The following is a 24110-nucleotide window of genomic DNA, read 5'->3' as shown; positions in this document are numbered from 1 at the left end:
CTTCCTTGGTTTGGTGAGCTGGGAAGTTTGGGAAGCGTCGACAATAATAACTCTTTGCTTTTCCTTTCTGTTTCCAACCTCAACTTTTTTGTAACCTGGCAGAAGTTGTGAGTGAGATGTTCTGTGGGTGACCCAGGAGCCCTGCAGACGCCGTGTGTGATGTGCAGCTCCATCCCTGGTGCATCCCTGGTCGTTCCTGCCCTCACCTCTGTCCTCCTGCCCTGCCCTCCTCCGTCCTGCCCGTCCCCTCCTGGCTCACACAGAGGTCACTGCATCTGCTCCAAAGGGGCTGAAAACGCTTTAGCTGAGGACCTTCTGAAATCATGTTATTTTAATGACTCCATTTGGCTTTGGGCACATTTCTATCAGCTGGTGAGCACGTCCTGCAGCTCTTTTTGTTGACTGACAGGTGATATTGCAGCAGTCACTCAAGCGGCTGTTTTAAGATGCTTTGGATGATTTGTCTGTGCTGGGATGATTCATAGCTCCATTTTTATTTCATAATAAAGAGAAAGTGAGAAGGATTCTGTCTTCTCCTGAGGTTCTCACTGCACTGGATTACCCACCTGTATCTGTGACCTCTTCTATCCCATCTCAAAGTTCAGAAGAAAATAAGTGCGAAGTAGCACAAGGACTTTATAAAATAAATCTCTCTCCTTTGTTTCTGGCTATTGACTTTTTGCTGCCTGCAAGTTGGCTTCAATACCTGGCTCTGTCTGGAGTGAGTTTTTGGGATCTTAAAAGCAAATGTGCTGTAGAGCTGCCAAAATCTTGCTTTATCCAAACTTCTCAGTATTTGAACCATTTATTTCTGTGCTGTGTCTCTGTGCCATATTTCGTGCCACAGGATGGACCCTCCTTTGGAAAAACAGGATAACTCTGAGAGAATCTGAATGATTTAGGTTGGCAAAGACCTTTAAGATCATCCAGTCCAACCTTTACCACTGCCAAGGCCACCACGTTCAGGTACATTGACTTTCTTCAGCTGGGAATGAGGAAACCCCACAAGAAGTGACACCAACAGCATCCAAGAGATAACTGTGCTAAGGGAATTTCTGGTCCAGAATAACCCATTAACTCTTAAAAAGTATTGCTCTGTGTCAGGAAACAGCAAGGATAGTAAAAATGGTGATGGATGTGAGACATTACATACAATTTCACACTTCTTTGGGTTCTGATTTATGGATGTTACTAATTTTACAGGACAGTTACATGTTTTGCAGAAATCCTAAGATCTGATTATCAAAGGTGCTGCTCCTGTTCAACTCTAACTGAAGTTATAACCTTCCTGAAAATAGTCCTGTAAATGATTTGCCAGGTTCTACCCAGATTTATCAAAAGAACTTTTATGGCAAAAAAAAAAAAAAGAAGAAAGGATTGGTGGTGTGTGTGCTTAGGATGGTGCCAAAGGCCAAGAGTGTGGGGCAGCATGTGATTAACATCATTAGAGCATTTAATGCAGCTTCAAAAGGAGTATTAGAGGGCAAATATAAAGTTAATCATTCACTCTGAGCTGGAGATAACCCTATAAAGAGATAGAGGAACATAAAGGTAGGAGAGCTGAGGTGAATGTGTGTGGACACCCTTGTCTGTGTATGTTGGGGGAGTCTGTGACACTAAATAGATTATAAAACATGAAATAGTATTATTGTCATTTAATCCAGCAACCACAGCTTTAATTATATGCTTAAAATTAACTTAACGCCATTCAAAAAATATTGTCTGGCTTAGAATATTTTCAACTTTAAATAATCACCGAAGCATCATGATTAATTCTAGTCACTGTGTTTAAGATATCACTAGTTTTAAAGTATATTTTTCTATACTAGTATCCGAAAACTTATCTCTTTCAGCTGGCCTGAATAACACATTTTCAATCTTGTTCACCATGTAGTTTCTGGGAGGCTTTTAAGTTTTGTTTTGATTTGCACTGCACGGAACTCTGAGACTCAAATATGGAATTTCTGAAGAATCAATCTAAGAACTGATCTTATTTGATGTTTTCTCTAGTCCTCTGGAGAAAAAAATGAGAGGATGCTAATGGAAGTGGTTGAAAAAATGGGAGCTATTGTAAAAAGAGGAGGGCAGCAATATCACAGAGAAGTTCTTGAATGACATTTGACAAAAAATAGCAGGCGGTGTTTAGCACCCGAGAGGATGAAGTGCAGTGTTCCAGAGTGAAGGATGAACAATTTAAAAAGGAACAAATTGAAAGGCTTTATCAGGTGGCCATGATTGATCAACATGTTGGTGCATCACTCAGACTGGGACAGGCGTAGGAGATGAACTCTGGGGATCGTAGGGAAGGGGAGGTGGGAATAGAGAGCAGAAGAATATTATCAAATATTGTAAGTGATCAATTTACTGTGGTTTAACAAATTGCCTCTCACCAGCTTCTTTGTAGGAATGTGCCACATGGATTTCCTTCTTCCTCTGGTGGATTGTACAGTGGGTTTGAACTGCCTCGTGTGGTGATGACCCACAAAGACCCTCTCAGACATGGACCCTGGACCATCCCATCCTGACTGTTCACAGGTATCAATTTTGGGACATAATCAAGCTCATCCCATCGTTTACCATGTTCATTCCTATCTTTACTTTTTGAAATGAACCACCCAGGGCCCAAACTAAATGTTTCTGATGTTTTCACCTTTCATTAATCAACCTCTAATCTTACAAAGAGGCACCTCATTAGTTGGGCAATGATCTAATCTTTATAAACCTGAGTTTGATTGGCATTAATTACACTTTTCTTAGTTCTGTGCTTAATGAGCTCTGCCTCAGTCATTCCATTACTTGGCCTGGAATCATTGTCAGAATGATAATTATATAATTACTTTGTCATTCTGTTTGTCTCTTGTATATGTAGACAAAACATTGCACTTCTTTCACTTGTTCTTGAATAGACATTGAAAGTCACTGATCATAAATAACACTTGTTTGAAACCTATGGAAGGAGCCTGTGTTGGCCCTCCTCGTTTATGATGCCTGTATTTAATAACTTGGCATCTTAATTTTTGAAAGGAAAGTGACTCATCATCTCATGGACAGAATAAATCAATTGGCTTTTGGCAGAACAACAGGTGAGTTACCGTGCAGTGAATTACCAGTGTTAATTTTTCTGCCATTTTTGTCTAGTAATGGATAAATCCCATTGCTGGCATTCCCTACATCTCTGCTGTGCATTACAGAGTTTTCTGAACTTTGGGAGAGATATTGTAGTTCTGTTTTTTTTTTTTTAAGCAGATGGTCAGAGGCTTAACCCTCTGACCCTTTCCTGTCAGCTTTCCACACTTTCCAGCTTCTGCTTCAGAGTCATTACACCAGTTCCCAGTTTCTTCTCGCAGTCCTGGATGCTGTATAACTGCTTTTGCTTCCCAGACTTCTTTCCATATAATCTTTTTCAGGTTTGGTTGTATTTTATGACCTCTTCATTACAGGAGACACTTGTAACTTCAGCCTAAAGAAGTTAATCACAAGTGAAGCTTACAGTTAATGGGCCTAATGGGCAGAGGCAGAACCCAGAGTGTCTCCCAGGTTTGCCTTGCTCCAGGTCTGTCCTTGTTCCTTTGTGCACAGCAGAGAAAGGAGTTGAAGAGAACATGACACATGCACAGTGCACAGCCAGTGCCATCACCCTCCTGGAGCAAAGCTGCCAAGGGAAAGAGCCTCTTTGAGTCCCTTTTCTCACTCCTTTGCTCATTAGTCACAGCTCTGACAAGCTCCTCACTCTCTCCAAGCTTCCATCTCCATGTGAGGAGGGAACAACAAATCACTCCAAGCTGAGGCAAAAAGTTGATGAAAGACTCAGCAGTGATAACGCTGCCATTCCCAGTGGTGGGACAATCCCACCTCCTCCCAAAACACCCTGTCAGCTCAGCCACACTCAGGTGTTCAACCCCCCCAAAATACAGCCAAGCAAAGAAACTGGTCAATACAATGCATCAAACCCAAGTTCGTTTGACATCAAAGGCTGAGCTCCCACATCTGCTGGGACAGCTCTGTGTCCCCAGGGCTGCTCCTGCCACTTGCTGGTTCCCTGTCCCTGGCTCTGCAGTGCTGCTCTGACTCAATATTGATGACCTTGAAACTTCAAAAAACCCCCAGACTTTATAGCCTTTCCAAGTGGTTATAACTTGGTTTTTGATGCGTGTAATAGAGCCAGATTTTGGCTACGTAAATTCTGTAGTCCCCAAAGCCACTTGAGTGAGGATCCACATTTAGGAGATAGTGTTTTTTTTGATACTTTGGCAGTTTTATTTTATGAGGATACTTTTTTCCTTGATTTTTTTTTTCCCCACTGTTTATGTGATGCAGTGGAGGAGACAGCAATGGTGTGAAAAGAGAAGGTAATGCCTGGTAAAATGGAGAGAGTTCAGTGATTCTATGAAACAGGAAAGATTACCTTGGAAAATTCACAAACTAATCAGAGCTCAGGGACACACACAGTGTTTGATTAAACTGGAAACACCTTCCTGTAGAACACGAACACTAAACCAAAAGAAACCTTGTGCTCCAGTGACCAGCTGTTAGAGTGTGTGAATACAGGATCCTGGATGTGGAAAACATTGTTAGCAAACACTTCTGTGGAGTTTTTTGTAGCAATGCAAGAAGGTTTAAAAAATGATGAGTCTCTGTTAGCTAATAAAGGATTTATCACCGTATTTTTTATGGATTCCAGTTGCATGAGATTAGATATTCATGTGCTGGTGTCACTGTCAGTACCAGTGTGGGTTCTTACACCCATCAACAGTTAAACTTTCCTCGGCAAACAGCCCTCAAACCATCAGGGTGAAATTTGGATTTGATGTCCTGCTCCAAGCTCTGATATTTCAGTAGTTATTTTTAGTCTGGAAACTAAAAATCCCTACTTGTGATTCCAAGGCAAAGAGGGTATTTCTGGAACAAAACTCTCGGTGCTGCTGTGCTGAGCACCTTTGAGCTGAAGGAGTGTTACATTTTAACATCCCATTTTATTGTTGTTGTGTAGGGCAGATGGACTCACCCTGTGGACTCTCCTCTTTCAGGGTTTGCCTTGACTTGGAATCCTCCCACACCACGAACTGACCAAGCAAACCATAATAACTTTCTTCATTGAGTGTTCCCTTTTCAGGGTAATCCTGATCATTGAATCCTACCAGTGTTTTCCACGAGGAATGAAAGAATGGTCAGTGTCATAAAAATCTGAGAATATCAACATCAAGAGTGCAATAAGCCACAAAACTAAAATTCTGGGCTCCTGGTCCTCTGTTTCTGTCCTTGGCCTTGCAAATGTCAGTTAAAGTGCTGTGCTTATGAACATACCTATTTATGTCATTTCGAACTGCATTAGAATTTAATGAAATCTGATGGACTCATTTATTTTTTTTTATGTGTTTGCTGTGTATCTAATCCCATCTTAACAAATTTTACCCTCAGACTGAATGAGTGATACAGTTAAGTGACCATGAGGTGTGACTTTGTGCCACAGCACAATTCATTTTTGTCTCACTGCTGCTGAAGTTTGATGTGTAAAGGCTTAAATATAGGCTTGCAACTCTAATGCACTGAGGATGGACAATATAATCCTATTTGTTATGTTAAAATAGATAACCATGAAATCTAATATGCCTCCTGATGAATTTATTATTTTTAAAACCTCACACAGTGCCCAAATTTTAGCTCATAATTTTAGCAGCAGATACAGGAATTTGGTTTTCAGTCCTCAGTTCCTTGCAAAGTATTTATCCAGGAGAGGGGGTGAAGTGCAGCCACAACATCATATCATTTATTAGACTTTGGACAGCAGTAACTTGGATGTCGACTCTATTTAAAGACATCTTATGTGTCCATGCTCTTAAGATGAAAGTTCATTAATTATATTGTAAACCGAGCTTTGATATTTTGGAAATCTAGTCTGGGGATTTTTTTTTGTGCGCCACAGATGGATTATTTCAGGATCTGTTTCAGCCCAAAGCTGTACAACAGTAAATCAGCATTTCCACAGACAGTTCTTGATGTCATCTGCTGCACTTGCTGTTTTAGCACATGAATCAAAGGTGTTGCACTGCAACAACTCAGACTCCTTCAGCTAAAAACTAATATACTGAAGACAGAGGAGAAAACAAAGAGGAAATGGGGATGAATTGGGCTGGAACAGCAGAACTTCTCTCCTGACAGAACTCCTGACTCTGTGTTTCCAACTCTGATCCCTTCTGGCAGAAGTCTTACATATTTCCAAGTTGCACCTCAATTTTTGACTCCTCTGAGTGCAGAACAGGGTTGCAATGGATTGAACAGCCCTTGTGAGCATCATTATGTGGCTGCTGAACCCGGTTCCACCCCTGCAAAGGAAGGTTAGAGCTGCAACCAGCCCAAAATTGCTGAGCCTTCTCTACATCCTCTTTATTTGAAATGTTCTTTTCAGTGCTACTGTTCTCTCTTCCACAGTCTGCAAGGCCTAAATCTGTCTTTAATTTCCCTTAAAAATGTCAATTTGGGTATTTCTCTCTCCCTTCTCACCATATCCATGATGCTTTTTCTTCTTTTGAAAAGGTTCTGCGTCATTCTTTCATGCTGAGGTTTTGTAATTCTTTCCCATTTACATTTCTCTCTTTCAGGTCAATCTCCACTTATTTGAACAGCAGCTCCCCATAAAATCCTAGTGCAGCCCTCTTTACATGCAGGTAAAAGAATTTATCATTCTAATACACTTGAAAAACACTTTTATTTTCTAATTATTTGTTTCAACACTATCACCTCTCAAAAAATCTGTATGAATATACAGGTTGCTAATGGATAATGTTTATGAATTATCCTCAATTTCCTGTGTACTAAGCCAAGTCCAATTTACTTAATTATTGGTTAAATCTAATTCTGACTGTGCTACATTTAAAAAGAAAGAAGAAACGGAGACTTTGATTAAACTTTTGTAATCACTAATTGCCAACCAAAGAGAAGTAAAATTCAGTGTGGGAAAAGTAACAAATTGGATTTTGCTCTGATGGTTTTCTTGTGTGGTGCATGCTTAATACTGTGAAATCACTATGAAATTGCCATTATTATTCTTCAATACAGAAGTTCTTTAATACAATCTTTGCAGGTAATTTACTCCAGAGAACAAGTAGGTGTTAGAACATGATAAAATGAAATTTCTGTAAAAAAAACCCTGTTTTCTGTTCCAGGCCAGCCTTGTATTCCCGGGGGTTAACATGGAATTTAAGGTTTGGGGTTTCTTATTTTAAATAGAAGTGTACTTGACCATCATACCAAGAAAAAAATAGCACCAGCAATGTGTATGGAGTTATCTTAATTTTGCTGGAGATGCAGCAGCTTTTAACTCACACTGGAGCTACTTTTTCGGGCAGGTAATTTCCATTTAAATAAAGGTAAACTATTTCTTATACATTGCTAAATGTGAACCGACAGTGGGAATGAAAAGGACAATCTTACTAATCCTTGTGTTGGGCTTGAAGCTGGCTGAGAAATTAAGGAAATCCAGAATGGCTTATCTGTATCTGTAAAGAAAATCAGCTTGTCTTTTAGACTACAAGAGGAGAGATTTAGATAAGATGTTGGGAATAAATTCTTTACACAGAGGGAGGTGAGGCCCTGGCACAGAGATGGAACTGAATGATCTTTAAGGTCTCTTCCAACCCAAGCCATTCTGTGATTCTCTGAAAATCAAAATTAAGTGCATCTTCACCAAATGTGAGCTCCCAGCTCACTGTGGAACCTCACCAAAGCTGCCTCTGTGTTGGATCACTCTGGGATGTTTGACTGGTGCAATCTGTAGGCCTGTACTAGCTAAAAAAATATTATTATTTCTGCTGGTCAGAAGTACAGCATTCTTAAGAAAAATTACTAATATTTTAATTTCAATGTAAATTAAGAAAGATTTGATCCCGATTTTGCATTAAGTTGCAACTGTCCTGCTAAAATCAAAGGAATTGCAGTATAGCAAAAACAAAATGGGGAAACAAGCCCATAGAAAGGTGAAAAAATTGTTTATATGAGCAAAAAGAACAATATTTTGTGGTTATAAGAGAGCTCATGGGATAAATAAAAATTAGACCTGAACATTATATAAAGTAGACCTGAACATTAAATGAAATCCGAGGTGTCCCAGTGTTGCATCCTCAGAACTTCCCCAAAGGGGCTCTGCAGGTGCAGAAGGGTTTGGGCTCTTGGGAAGGGAATGGTGCTGCTGGGGGAGGAGTCCCAGCTTCCCAAGAGCAGTGGGATGAGGGGAAGGGGAAATCCGGGTGAGAGACAGTTTTATTTGGATCTCAGGAGATAAAGTTGATCCAAACTCCTCTTGGATCCTTCAGTCAGTGGGAGTGAAGCAGGACACAGGGCTCTCAGCTCCCTGGGTCTGTCAGAGGGTTTAATCACACCCAGAGGAGTCATTTTCCTTCAGCCTTCTCCATGGATGCTTGGCAGGATCAGACATTTCCCTCTTTCTGGGACATTCCTTTTCCCAACCTTTTGGAGGAGGTGGTTTGTGCCGAGGGATGTGCAGCACCCACTTCATCCTGCACTGCTTTCCCACTTCATCCTGCATTCTTTCCCACTTCATTCTGCACTGCTTCCCAGTTCATCCTGCTCTGTTCTCCCCATCCTGTGGGTTTTGCAGGTATCCTGTTTATTGCTGAGGTTATTAAAATGATATTTTATCCCAGGAGTGAGACAAGCACTTAGTGGTGCATATTTAATGAGCAGCTTTGCCGTAGGTACACGGGGAGGGAGATCACTCAACACCTCCTCGTAATTGCATCACTGGAGGGGGTACAGGTTGTATTTTTGGAAACAACACTTTGTAAGCCTTGCTGTGCATCCCTGGTGCTGGAAGGAGAAGCAGTGAAGAGGCTTCCTGCCTTTGCCAGTGCCCACACCGGCCATACCCAGCGGGGCAGGGGGCCTTGTGCCACCTTCCCCTCTCAAAAGTCACCACCTCAGGGGATTTTGGGTGGGAACAGAGCCCCTGTGCTCTGACATGGTACAGGGAGCAGAGTGAAAATGCATTTCAGCTTTGCCCAGCACCTCCAACCCACTTTACTCTGTGAAAGTGGTGCTTTGTAGACATTTCATGCAAATGCTGCTTTTTTATCATGTAAATTTAGGCGAGTGGGGTGTCTTTTGCCATAAAGAAACATAAGCAGGTAGTGGTAGCTTTTTTTTTGCCATAAATATAGGAAAGAAGTGGTGTCTTGCTGTAAATCCCTCTTTTGTACAGCAGGTTTGTTTCTGTGAGCTTCCAGCTGTGTGTGAGCTGTCCCATCCATGACCCCATTGCCCTCTGCCAGAAATCCTTTGGGAACAGTGCCCAGCAGTGCCAGGGGTTGTGTGCTCACGTGGGCAGGGCTCAGACTCAGCTGGGCTTTGGGGGACCCTGTGCCACTCTTATTTTATCCTTTCTCCTGTACCTGTGGATATGCTCATGAATTATTTACCTACCTCTAATACTTTAAATTCCTTAAGTCTCAGCCTGTCTGATATTTGGGGCTGAGGATGTCACAGGTCGCTGGTGTCACATTTGTGTGCTGAGACACGTCTCCATTTACCTCTCCTGCCTTTGGTATCTTCCTGCAAGTTTCAATACCTTTGACTTTTCTTCCCCTTTCTCTCTTCCCTTTGTCCTCCCAATTCCCTCTTCTCCATCCACAGCAAAATTCAACTTAAATGTTCAAGCATTTGGGGGGATGGCTGGGCAGGAGGATTCCTCAGGGATCTGAGTTGAGGTGCAGTGCTAAGAAAAGAGAGGGAAGAATATGTTGCTATTTCTGCCTTCTTGTGCTTTATCTTTAAAAATTCACCAACAAACCAACCTCTGGTTCTGTTGAAACAACACCCTGTTCTTTCTGGAGTGATTTAAACGTGAGAAGAAGAGAAAAATATCTCTTTGTGGATTTTAGAAGATGTGAAATTAAAATAAATAATGGAATTTCTGCAGCTTTGGCGTTATTGATAATTTGCTTCTCCAGCCCAAGGCGAGATTGAAAACAGTCAAATTTAAATTTACCAAGGGTTGCTTCCTGAGAAGAAATTTCTGTTTCTATTTTGGTTTGTTGCATGATTAGTGCTTTTTCAATAGAAGTATCAAATTTTTATCACACTCATGGATGTGTGTCTATTCCTGTACCTGCTCACTTTAATACACTTCAGCAGAAGGTATTTATATCTCTAAGGTGATTTTCAGCTGTTGTAGTACTTGCAGATGCAACAACAAATGATTTAGAGACAGTAGTTCAGTTTAAATAAACCCCAAAGTTACCAAGTGTCTGCTACCTTGTAACAGTCCTCTGAAGTGATTTATATTTTCCATGTTTGCTCAGGAAAAAAAAAAAAAGCTGAAAGGAACGTGGTAGGAGATTTTATTTCAGTCTTTCTAATGATTCATAATTAACTTTGAGGGAAAACGATATTTTTAACTCCAGATTTGCATCGCACGTCAAAACCGATCACTTAGTCATGGTAGAGCTCTATTATGAAAATTCCACAAAGATAGTGGCTTTTTTTTTTTCCCTGCTTTTCTGTACCTGACTCCAGGGATGGGAAGAGGGGATGGAAGCAGTGACAGTCCTGCAGCAGAGGCACGTGGTTGGTGTGCACTGGTGGAGAGGGATGAGGGTGTGGAGATGGGAAAAGGAGGAGAGTTCAGCCCTGAATTCTTTATTATTTGACAGTTTTATGAATAAACACAAGACATGTTCATTCTCTGTGCTTTAATAGCAAAATCTACAGGAAGAACATTAAAAAAACCAAGCAAACTAGTCTTAATTCCATAGACAGGCATCTAATAGGGCAGAGTTAGGTTGGATCTCAGGGAAAGGTTCTTCCCCCAGAGGGTGGTTGGGCACTGCCCAGGTTCCCCAGGGCAGTGGGCACAGCCCCAAGGCTGCCAGAGCTCCAGGAGGGTTTGGATGATCCTCTCAGGCACATGGTGGGATTTTGGAGTGTCCTGTGCAGAGCCAGGAGTTGGAATTGATGATCCTTGTGACTCCCTTCCCACTCAGGATGTTCTGGGATTCTCTGTTTCTAACAGTTTAGGTTTTGGTTTCACCTCTTTGCTGCAGATCTGATGCTCAGAACCACAGAGTTCTTCCACCAGGACAAGGAGTGAAAAGTGGATCCTCCTGCTGTTTGATTTCCTTTTCCCAAATGTACCCAAACCTTACCAAAGGTATAAGGTATCTATATTTCTATCTATCTATAAAATAGCCTCTGTTTCAGTGCCAAGGCAATCAGGTGCAGTCAGTCCTCCCTGTAAACCTGCCCCTTTAGGTCAGGGTGAGCTCAAATCCCGTGCTTAGAGGATGGGAGGGACATCTCCTGAATGTATCACACATTTGATTTATTGAACTCCACCAAAATGAACAGATTGAGTCCAGAGGAAGAGTGCAGCAACACGGGGTTTAATCAAACCATCCCTCACTTCTGCTGGAGCTCACTTTGGGGTTTATTTTCTGAATGCAGATAGTGTGCAAAAATAATAAAAGGATGTGTTATTTGAGACAGAACAGTTAAAAAATTTTAAATCCTCTCTGCATCGTTGTGCACATTATTATTGTTTTGAATATGGCACAAGTGTCTCTCTTGATGCAAACAAATTAAATTGCTTTCACATATATACAATATAATTATACCCCACAAGGGATAATGCAGTAAACACCATGTTTCAATGCTCCATATACATTGAAAATATTGATTAAAGATGCAGATAATCTATTCTGCATCACTTTGTAAGAGTCATATTTCTTCCCAGGAAATTTTCTGCCTGTGCTCTGAGGTGTTGGCACACCAAGGGATTCAGTAGATTGAAACCACAGATGACAACTTGGTGGCATTATTGAAGTGAATCCCCTGAAATGGAGGCAGCTCCTTCACAAAGTTTATCCAAAAAATTAAAGAAATAATTTTCTGAACTGCCTTGTTGTTAAAATCTGGACAACCAGAGGGAAAATGATGTTTTCTCTATCTTTAAAACACGTGGTTGAGCTCAGGACTTGTGAACCAATGGGCCTTACCTCAGTATTTAGTAAAATAGCTGAAAAATAACAATAGATTAATAAGGAATGTGATAAATTGCAGTGATCCTAAAAGGAAAATTGTCTTTCCTCCAGAGTGTCAGCAAAATAACAGATAACTGAGAAGTGATACAGTTTATTTATTTTGGGTTTTAAAAAGCTGAAATGACCATTAAGGAAACTCAGAGCAATCACAGGACAGGACATAATGAGCTTTCCTAGACTAGAAGCTGCTTAAGGAAGGAAAGAAAGAATGGAATAAACAGGTTTAGCAAGTTAAAAACTGGACTGGACTGAAGACTTAATTCTGTTTTAATGTCTAATGGATGTTATTTATGGCGTTGGGTGATGTATTGTCATATATCTGCTCAGGATTCAGATAACTGGGCAGTGAAAGGTCCTTCCTATCAATCAAAACCAACTCCTCATTTTGTTTTTTAGCAGCTTTACTCAATTACCAATAGCTGTCATTCCCAGAAAATCTAAATAGCTGTAGAAGGAGGGAGTTTTTATTACTTGATAGATGGATAACATTTTCAAAGTCTGCAGTTTACAGAGCTACAGTCTAAAAGATCCACCTTTATTTATTTGCTTTTATTGTTAGGATGACAGTTGTTGTAATAATGAATTTGCATTTGGATATAAACCTGTAATTAAAAAAAAATCACAGGTTTTATGGGGGAAAAAATTTATAGTAGATCATCTGGTTGATGTTCTGTCCAAATAGAAAACTCCCAGGAATTCTTTTTGCATTTTGTGGAGCTTGTAAGTGATAGAATCAAGCATTTAATGGGTTTGGCTTTGTCCAGTCTCATGGATTGTATTGTTATGTCATTAGACTTGGTCATATTTGAGCTCTTCAGATGACCTGGCAGGGCAAAAACGAAATATATTTTTTGAGGCTGAACACAAGGATATGCTCCATAAACAAAATTCCTTTCATTTTTAGTCTCCAGGCCGTGTGTGTGCACGTGAATTCGTGTGTACACACACATGGGAAGGAGCAGGGCACAGGTTTGAGTGGGCAGAAGGTGTTTTGTGTGTTGAATGCACATTCCAAGGGCTGCCACATCTTGGGAAAGTCGCAAGACAGCTGCCAGATTTATAAAAATAGGCATTAGGGTGAATAGTTTTCCAGAAAAAGCATTTTGGGTGAATATTAAGGAAGAAAGGCTTCTAAACCCAGGATAGGGGAAGACTCCAGAATGTTTTACTGACAGAGGTTAAAGATGCTGCTTCACTGGAGATTGTCAAGAGTGGAGAAACATCCCCCAGGCAGATGAAACAGCAAAGCTAATTTAATACAGAGCAGTGTCTTGAAACTTAAGCTCAATTATATTAATTGCTGAGACAGCCCAGGACAGGGAGCGGGTGGAATCTCTGCTTTGAGGGTTATCAGAAGAGGCAGGTGAGTTCTTTGGGGCAGCAGTACCTGTCTGAAGTTCTGTTCTCGCTGCACTCCAGAGATTTATGGATTTTAGTTCCTTAAGCTTCAGAGTCCGCTGTCCTAAAACCCTCCCTTGTTTATGGACTTGCATCCTCACAACTCTTGTTACTCAAGGCTAATCCAGGTCTTGGAGATTCTGGATCAGTGCCAAGGAATGGTTTAAGCTGGGATCTTGGTGACTTTACAGAGCCACAAGTTTTGGTGTGAAGCTCCTGTTGTCATTAGTATGGACTGGATTCCTTCATTGTGCTGAATTCCACAAATGATTGATTTTTGTCAGAACTTTGAAGGTGCTTCTTGGGCTCACAGATCTTTTTGAGTTTTGTATTGGACAGTCTGAACTTCTGCTTGATACTGTGTGAAGTTCTGTCTGGGAGGGTGGAACTGAGGGTGAGTCTGTTCTATCCCTGCCTCTCAGGATGCTTCTGTTTAATGATGTGAGCTCCCTTTTATTTGATTAGGGACTCAGTGCTGTCAAAACAGCCATGCAGATTTTATTACAGGTGTGCAGAGATGCTGTTTCGTTCCACTCCTTGGACGGCTGAGTAGTTTTGTTACACAGATCTCTGTGAACACCTCAATTCTTCATTATTTTGTGAAGAGGCCACCCAGTGAGCTGTTCCAGTGGAAGGAAACAAAGGTGTTTACACATACCTTGGGAGGATGGTTTGATGTCACAATAATAATAAAATATGTTGATGTGATCAGAATATCATTTGCATGGTGTGAGGGGGGAAACTGAGACTCCTGTTACTGATGAGATACTGATGATGAATAATCAGCTTCATCTCTCAGAGAGGTAAACAACAATCTGGGTCTGAATGTGTATCAAGGGAAGCCTTTAATTTATTTTCACGAGTCTTTGCACACAGATGATATTCTTGGATTCCTTTTCAGCAGGATTCTTTTCCTTTCATCTCATTTCCATCAGTGGGAACATCCCTTTCCCGAGCACAGCTCTGGTTTCATGATGGGAAGGAAGTGGCCATGGAAGAGGTGCTGGTCATGCAGCATCCTCATGGCTGGAGAGAATCCCAATCATGGAGTGATTCAGGACCTCTGGAGATCACCCAGGCAGGGTCACACAGAGCAGGTGACACACAAACACATCCAGATGGGTTTGGGATGTCTCTGGAGAGGGAGATCCTCTCCAGAGGGTTCCACACCCTCCCTGGGCGGCTGTTCCAGTGCTCTGCCGCCCTCATGGAAAGAAATTCTTCCTCGTGTTGAGGTGGGACTTGTGTTTTATTTTATGGCCATTGCTCTTCGTCCTGTTGCTGGACACCACTGAAAAATTTGTCACCATTCTCTTGACACCCATTTGGAGATGTTTGTATGGATTGATGACATTCCCTCTCAGTCTCCTCTAGGCTAACCAGGCTCTCCTAAGAGAAATACTCCAGACTCATCATCATCTTTGTGGCCTCCACTGGACCCTCTCCAGTAGATCCTTGTCTTTCTGGAGCTGTGGAGACCAGAATTGAACACAGAAGTCCAGGTGAGGCCTCACTGGGACTGAGAGCAGTGGAAGAAGACAGAGAGAGGCAGAAGTAGCTCAAAAAAGGAAGATGAAGGAGCAGAATCAGACACAAAGGGAGAAATTAACTGCAGCATTTCACACTAGGGAAAGAGAAACGAAAGAGTTTTCCCAGCAGAGGTGGTGGAGAAGCAGCTCTGCCCAGGCAGAGGAGCAGGTACAGAAATAATGTTTGCAGCTCTATTTTTAATATTAAGAAAGCAACGCTCGAACTGGGCACTCAGCTGCCACTTTACATGGAAAAGATGAATGGTTGCAATGATGCAGATACAGGTTAAGCACCATATCATCCCACTTTCCAACACAGGCATATTCCTGGAGAAATGATAGATGCTTGCTGACACGGCTTTCCCTGGGATCTTTTCAATGCTAATTATTGCACCGAACATTCAGTAAGTGAGGCAATTTATCTCTCCATCTCCCACCCTAATATGTGCCTGAATTTTATCACTGCTGTGAAATCAATGAAATTATGTCGTGTTGTAGCACAGTGCAAGTCTGTGTGTCTAAACAGGGATTTTAAGGACATGAGAAAACCAATTTGAATGGGAGAAGCCATTTGTAAAGATCAGCTCATTAGTGAAACTTTACATTACTTTATTTTCCCTCCCTCCCTAATTTTCTTGTACAGACGTGTCTTATCACGTGTTTGCCAAGTAAAGCCCCTCATTTTAGCATAAAATCTGAAGGAGATTTGTTGGGTTTAATTCTGAGGTACCTACTAGGAAAGGGTGTAAAAGATACCATAAAGAGGGGAAAAAAGCCAGACCTAAGAGTATCTTCTTAGTAATGAGTCTGCCACCAACTGCTGCCATGATTATAGAGCTGGATTAAGCCCCTGTGATGTCCTAGTTAACTAAGAAAAATACTAAGTGTCATAGAGACTTACTTGGTATTTGAGAATCTTCCAAAAGGAATTGTGCATTTTAAGCCATTTTTTTTTTTTTTTTTCAGTTCTAGTTTAGGGATTACTAGATGGAGTTACACCAGCTTTGGAAAAAATGCTGGAAAGTAGGTCACAAAAATGCTGAAAAACTGCCAGAAAACTGTGTTAGTTTAATTTTCTGTTTCATCCTCTACCTGATAGTCCTAAGGTGCTTTTTTTTTTTTTCAGGGCTACTATTATGCAAATAAATGTGCTCTATTTTAGGTCAAATTAATCTGTTTTTCCACTGTGAAAGGACTGTGGAGTAATAAAACCCAGACAAACCCAGTTCTTGAGTTTTTAGTGATATGGGGCTTCTGCTTGGGTTCTGAAGTGCTGATTCAGAACAAGATGTTCTGCTTCAAATCAGTGCAGGTTTTCCTAGGTGAAAGTGATGTTTTTTTAATTACATATTTAGCAATAAAAAAACTTTGCTTGTTGACTTACTGCAGCAATATTTGCAGCTCATAATACTGAGGCTGAAGAAATCTCTGCTGTGCTTTTTATCTGGCTGTTATCACAGTGTTTAGGATGTAAGTAATGAAAATGTTAATGTTTATGGATTTATTTGTTTACTCTTAGTTATCTGCTTGCAATAATGTTAAAATTTGGCCATATTGTTCTGATGCTGTTGCGTAACTTAGCCTGGAAATGAAAAAAAAAAAAATATTACTTTTAGGGGTGTCATAGGATTCTTTCTTGAATTATGGATTAATAACTTCACCTCACCTTACCTGAAGGCAAGTTCTAGCACTTAAGTTGTAAAAGGACAATAGTTAGGGTAAGAACTAGGATTAGGAAGATGTCAGGCATGTGTTCCTAGTGGATAATTAGTGGTGTTTGGGGGCATATGGAAGACACCAGACAGTAAAAAATAACTTTGTTTCTTTGCCACCTTATAAATCACCACAGTCAGTCTGGGTTTTTTGGGTAGTAGTCAAATTTTAAGGATTTGTGCCTTAGATATAATGCATAAACCTAAGCTGATAAAACCAGCTTTGAAAAGAAAGTAGATATCAAGCAATTCTTCCTTTAGACATTGAGTTTTCTTTTTTTTTTTTTGCTGGGAAAACGCAATACTTTGGTTTCTTTTTTTATATTGGAATGCACTCTGGCTTCCCAAGAGAATGGAAAATAGAATTAAACAACATGATTAAAACAGGAACAAGGGCTTGTGTAACATGTAGAACAGCTGGAGTGGGGGGTGTAGCTCACCTTTACCCTCGGCGGTGCCTCCTCCAGAAGAAAAAATGGAGTCAGGGAAGGGTTTCTGGTGGATGTTCACTTCCAGGCTGGGGAACAGATGGCATTTGGCTACCTATGACTTAATTTTTCCCTCCTGATCTTGTGAGTACAACAGCTTGAAGAATGCCTGGGAAGGGGGCTATGCTTTGTAGAGAAGCAGATCTTCTGCAGGGCACTGAGCAACTGGTGTGTGTTGAGTTCTCTGCTCTGACCTCTGATTTATATCCAGAGGTGTTTGAGTCTGGAATGACTTATTCCTCTCTTTTCTCTTAAATTCCTCCCTGATCGTGGGGAATTTCTGGGAAACCTGGAGTGCAGAAACTTTTCTGCCAGTCTCCTGTGCTTTGCACAGCCAGGCTGGTCCTGCAGTGCTCAGGGTTGTTTCCTACAAACTGGGCAAGAGAAAAACATCACCCTCAATCAAATCCATTCTCTCTCATTCATATAAATCTGGGAACATACCTATAATTTGCTTTCTGGTATTATTTGAGCTATTAAGTGCCAGTAGTGATGTTAGAGATGTTACATATGTCATATGCTGCATATGTGGCTGTTATGGGAAGAAGGTGAGTTGGTTTATGGTGATGAATTTGGTTTTAATGTCTTTACAAAAGCAAAAGGATCGTTGTTTGGGTGTAGATAAGGATATGAACCAAAATCTTCCTGGCTGGAACTTCTGGTGTGTTCCTTCAGGTCCACAAATTTCATAATTATAAGGGAAAAAACCAAAAGTCATAAAAGTATAAGGTCACCCTAAGCACACAAGATTTCCTGTGTCTTTAGCCAGCAGTGAATTTATGCTTTATACCAAATATTAAATCTTTAACAATTTGTCCAAAACCTTTGTGCAGAAACAATGTCCTACAAGAGTCATGCTGAGAAAGAATCTAAATGTTCCATTAGACCTTGAAAACTTTGTCTTTTGTGCTCTTGTTTGTTATCAAATTTGGTCTGAAAGGCAGAGGGTTGTAATTCACATTGTAAAATGACCTCATTGTTCTCTTCCTGACACTAAAGCCTGTGGTGGTTTGTAATGTGAGCAAAGAATTATGTCAATACAATATTTTTGCACTCATTCTGTCCTCACTCTCTGTTCCTTTCATCAGCTTTTTATAATCCTAGAAAGAAGATTCTGTGGGAATCAATTTGGGCTTCTTGTTCAGGGATGGAGAGAGGCAAATGTTTTGTTATATTTTTATCCTATTTACAGTTCTTAGTACAGTTAAACTTTTACCAGTGAATGGACACACCATAAAGATATAAATAGTTTTATTGGGAACTGCTCTTCTAACAGGGAGCACTAACAATTGCTTTATAACAGAGCGAGGGGAGGACAGAGAACACTTCCTACAACACTGCTTTAAAATGTAAGGATAATTGGGTGGAAAATGGATAAGAAATTAAAAACAACAATAAGGATACACTCAGTTGTTAAATCTAATAATTAACATGCCTGAATTAGGCTATGTGCTGCCTTCTGACAGCTGCTGCTGGAGGTTCTCCTGGTCATTAACAGTCAGAATTCCTCCCAGCCACCTGAAAATATGGAAACATGGAGCATTTATCTCTTTGCTTCCCCGGATGGCAGTGGGACATGGCAGCTCTGCTGCTGGAAGATGATGTTGGTGCTGAGGTTGTGCTGTAAGAGCTGATGTCAGGCACTGAAAAATGACCTGCTTCATCAAATCCCTTTCTTAAATTAGCCCGTAATCTCAGATTAAAAACCTCCCAGTAAAAAGCTCTGGCTGCTGCTGGCTCTGAAATTATACAATCCTTAGTTTAAATTCATTAAATAGTTATGTGGAAAGGGGAGCAAGCCATCTGTAATAAGCTAAAATTGCTGACACAGTCCTCATAATAGGTTCTTTCCCAGAGGTTTTTATTGCAGTTATATAAGAAATCATCGACTTAGGAAGTTCAAAGAAACTTTCAAAATAGATCTGTTTTTTTTTTGGTTATGTTTTCTGAGCGATGTAGCAGGAGACCATGAAGATATTGCTCATAATAATTAGAGCTGTGAAACCTTGGGAGCAGACGCCTGGGGAAAAGGGGAACTTGGTTATTTACAGAAAGTTTGAAGAATCCTTTAAAATGGAGGAACGTTTGAAATCCAAGTTAAAGTGGCCACTGCTTGGGAATTACGTTAGTTAGGCCTTTAATCTTAATAATAATTATAGAGGATGATGTGCAGATCTCAGCTACAAAATCACAATGCACTTGCTCGATGGATTTTTGGGTTCTCTCTCATCACACAACAGGTGATTCCAGAATGAACCCAGCGGGATTTACAGCATGGATAGTTCCAGGATGTAACTAAAGCACATGGATTTGCAGCCTGGAGCAGGAGGTGGTTTCCTCAGCCTCCAGCCCGAGCCCCACGTCCCAGTACATCACACAACTGACAGCCCTCCCATGTTGGACCAGCAGAGTGATGGTGGAAATGAGATCTGGGAGCAGGAGGGGCCTGGAGGGTTTCTTGGGGTTGTTCTGAGCTGAGAGAGAGAGAGAGGACAACGTTGGAAATGAGCTGGGGAAATGAGCTGGTTCATAACTCCTTCACCTTTCTGAGGGAGCCACGGAAAAAACACCACTCGGGGGACTCGACGTGCTTTGTTTCATTATTCTTGTTACAACAAACACTTAAATAATGCTTTTTTTTTTTTCAGCTCAGCTGTCTCCTTCACTGCAGGCAGCAGTTCCTTATATTCCAGTCTGTCCTCTTGCTCACACATCCATTAATATTCACGCTGGCCCAATGCTCCAGTTCAGCGTGGAAAAGTCCTGAGAAATGATTTCTTTCCCGGGCTGCAGAACTCACTGCCAATGACATCCCGACCTCTGGAGAGGCAAATTCATTAATTTTGGCAGAAAAATCACAATTTCTGCTTTGAAAGTATTGATTTCCTGAGAAAATACTGAAATGCCTTGTCATTAACACCTCTTTAGACATCTACAGCAAGGTACCTCTAGGTCCTTTAGACAAATTAACTAGAAATGCTGCTCATTTTTTTGGACAGAGCACATTCACAGTAACCACAGGACACCAGTTAAATTTTTTTTTCAGCCCCATCCATAAATAAAACTTTTAGGATAAGGAAAAAGCATCCAATTTGCTCAGGAGAAAGTCTGAATACTCAATGAACCTCACACCAGGCCAACACTCAGTGAAGATCAGTTCAGCAAAATCACGTGACAGTTGTGTTTTTATTTCTGTTTTTCTTTATCATTTCATCTTTATCTAAATGTGGAAGCGAGGAATTTCCAGGGAAAATAGTAATATTATTATATGTATTTTAAATTAAAGTTACCAGAACACAAGATCAGAGTTTCATAGGATTGCAAAATGGTTTGGATTGGGAGGGAGCTTCAAGACCATCTCATTCCACCCCCTGCCATGGGCAGGGACACCTTCCACTAGCTCAGGTTGCTCCAAGATCCATCCAGCCTGGCCTTGGACATCCTCAGGGAGTTACAGTTCTTTTTTATCCATGAAATTATTTATAGTTCCATTCTGTGAAGAATGTTACGAGGTAACTTCGTTTTGAGGATTGGGTAACTTAGTTTTAAACGGATTTTTTTTTTTGCCCCTAGCCAGTCATGGTTTTATCTAGTTCTAGTTAAAAAATCACAGCTTTTGATTTTTTTTTTTTTTACAATTCTGGCATTTATGAGGTTTCAAATGTGCCAGCAGTTAACCTTTATGTGACAATGAGTGAAACCTCTGCAAACATGTGCTGGTTCATTTATAATTGTATCTGCATTAAGAGCTCAAGTTTAAACCAAACAGTTGGAATCAGTGTCCCAGAAATAACTTCTTTTCAATATTTGGTGTCAGTCAGTATTAAGGACTGACTGATTATTCTGTAGCTTAAAAATTCTTGGCACAAACTTTGGGACATGCTGAGGATCTGGAGGAGATAATCTGTTTGATGGATGATTTATCTCAGCTCTAGGCCTGTGTTATCCTTAATTTTATAAAAGGGAGGAGGACTAATAACGCCCATGGGATTGTTCATAGTGCCTGACATTTGAAGAGGTGAAAAAGTCTTTGAGTAATTGGAATTGCAGTTTGAAGTAGTGTGGATGTCCTGTCACTCCTCCTGACGAGCTGAGATTGGAAGGACAGCTTTCTTATCCGGGACTCCAACGTTTAGAAAGGATCTGCCATTTATTAATCCCAAGATCTCCACACTCCAACCTCTGTGAGATGGGGAAAACTCTTTTTATTCCACCTGTCCCACCTTCACATTGAAACTGCTCTTGTGTGGAAAATAATAAGATGGGTTTGGGTGTGTTTTTCAGTCATACAAATTCACTTCCTCTACAATTCAGAGCTGGGGATGCACAGGGTCTTCAAGTACCCAAAAATATCTGATTTTTTCTAGGTTAACATGTTGAACAGTGGAGTGATCTTAGTCCTTCCCTTGAAAATTCCAGAGGTGTATAAAGCTAACATAAATTTCCCCAAATTATTAAAATTCAAAAAGCAAAAATTAAAATTCGAACTGCAGAGTGAACACGAGAATTTGGGAGGTCTGGGAGTGTTTTACGGAGCTGCTGCCAGGGGATGTGATGTAAAGTGCCCTCCTGAGCAGAATTCCAAAGGTTTTCTTAATCCATCACAACAGAGGTGATCTGTAGTGATGCCTTCTTGAAAAGTCAGCCCAAAAAAACCTGCACCACAGGATGATGATTCTTTTAGCTGCATGTTTTAAATAGGAGATATTTTTGGAATACTGAAACCATTAAAATCTGCTTTAGGTACCTGTGCTAAATATGGTTAACTGGCTCCACTTGTTAAATTTCTTTCCATTTATGACAGAAGATGGGGAAGAAGAAAGGAAAAGGATCTGTTAATTCTGTAGCACCTTTTTTTTTTTAAATGACCTTTTTTGATAGATGTTTTGTAATTGCTGAAAAAAATTGTCAATATCAGTATTTTTTAAAAGGTTTGGCAAAATACACAGTAAATATTCAAATATTACGTGGACTTTCTGTATAAATTGGGTCATGGTTAATAACTTAGAGACTTGCTGAAACCAGAATGTTTTGTATTGCACAGGATATTTTTATATTGCAGCATATTGAAGTGTATCTGGGAACTGAGCAATCCCAAATTGTGGAGATCCTTGTGGACAGCATGAATCCACCTCCTGGGTGGGTAAGGAGAGCTGGGCAGAAAAATTGCTGTGTGAACTCTGCCAACATCGATGACACTGAAATATCTCCTGTAATAGAGGTCAGCAAACCCCCAGAAAATTGCTTTATCATAATTTTTCTTATCCACTTTCTAGTCTTGACAGAAAAGAGAATTGGATTGTTAGATCTGAGGTATTATAAAATAGAGATGTCACTGGTTTAGGGCCACATAATGTAGGTTTTGTGCAGGTGTGCACTTACAGTATTAATGCAAAATATATTCCGGGCCATTAGTTAAATTTCACTTAAATACAGTGTATTTATGGAATTAAATGTGAATTCAAATGGAGACTGACTGACAAATGACTGTTGGGGTGATAGGGAGAAGAAGGAGCCTACTTTAGGGTTTTGCTTAGTGAAAACGAATAAGACTTTCATCTGCCAGTATCTGAAGGGGTTAAAAATTGGGAGAAAATGATCCTGCTGGCAGAATAACCAAGGGCTCACAAATAAACAGAGACTGGGAGGAAGATTAATTTTAATTGCCCAAGGTGAGAGGCTTCAGATCTGTCTGTCAGTGCTTGTGGTGGTGTAAAGGTCTCAACGTTTTGACTGATCTGTGTGGGCAGCTTTGGGGAGGGTTGTACTGCACAGGTGACACCCCTCAGGCTGGGGGGGTTTGTTGGCATCCTGGCAGCAGAAAGCCCCAGTTACACCTGTCATGAATTTACAGCAGAATGAGGATCAAATTAATCCAGAGGAGCAATCCCAGAGGGCTCTGAGGTGGTTGGAGCAGCCAAATGTGGCCCGTGGGCACTCCTTGCTAGTCCTGGTCTCTGGAGGGATGGAAGGATTCCAGGTTTGCTGTGTTGAGCAGGTAGAAGTCTTGGTTTTCCAAGAACACTTTGTGTGCAGAGGTGGAATCAGGAGGACTTAAATCATGGGGTGAAGAACAAAAGCCCTGATGGATTTTGGCTCAGATAAGGAAGCTTGCCTTCAAGAGAAAGATGGATGCAGAAGGCCTTATGGATCTGTGTGGAATTCCACTTGAGTTGTCCCCTAGGGCTCATATCTTGTGTTTAGGTGGCTAAACCCAGCTTTGAGCTCAGCCCTGCTCCTACAGGAGCAGTTTCTGGATAAAGCAAGTGGATGATCTGCCGTAATTCCTGCATGGTCCAGCTCCCACTGGAGGGAAGGGCCATCTCAGCACTGCAGAGTCTTACATCCTCCTGCAGAGATGGTCCTGTTAGTGAGGATGGGGAAGCTCCCTAAAACTGTGCAACCCTGAAAATTCCATGGCTTTTCTGTGGCATCCATGGCTTTTCTCTCCTTTGCACTGCACAGGACTTGCTGTTTAATCTGTGAGGTTTTGGTCCTGGGAGTGAGAGGCACCAAATTCCTGGTGGGATGTGGTGCCAGACTGGTTGTGGCTGATTAGCAAATGTCACCAAGGCCTCTGCTATTCATGGATCATCATCCAGAAGGATTTGGGGCTCCCAGTGTGCTCTTTTGTACTCTTGAGTGTGGTCCTGCAGGAATTGAGGTCAGTGGTGAAGCCTGAAGCATCCCAGTGAAATTGTGGTATCACTCCCAAGAACAGCTCTGTAAAATTGAAAATAATGTCATGGCATTCTGCATTCCATTTTTTTTCCACTTCAAATGCAACAGCTCTGGAGATTAAGAGAGTCATTTCACTAAAACCAGCCCTGCTAACTCCTACTTAGATCTTTAACTCACACTTGGATCTGAAAGTCACGGAGGTCTCCTTCTGGTGCCCTGTCATCAGTAATAAATGCTTTGCAGTCCCCAGCT

At 40.9% G+C, this 24110-nt stretch overlaps 1 long non-coding RNA gene across 1 annotated transcript; it reads left to right on the top strand.

Moving 5' to 3' along the window:
• The first annotated feature begins 781 nt into the window (after window positions 1–781).
• LOC108506510 lies at window positions 782–22282 on the top strand. Its single transcript, XR_001877788.1, has 4 exons — window positions 782–966; window positions 2394–2535; window positions 6600–6665; window positions 22222–22282. It is a non-coding gene; the product is annotated as an uncharacterized LOC108506510 (long non-coding RNA).
• Window positions 22283–24110: the final 1828 nt, after the last annotated feature.

This window comes from Lepidothrix coronata, unplaced genomic scaffold, assembly GCF_001604755.1.
Source record: "Lepidothrix coronata isolate B3197 unplaced genomic scaffold, Lepidothrix_coronata-1.0 Scaffold218, whole genome shotgun sequence".
NCBI lineage: Eukaryota > Metazoa > Chordata > Aves > Passeriformes > Pipridae > Lepidothrix > Lepidothrix coronata.
This window is presented reverse-complemented; position numbering and strand designations above follow the sequence as displayed.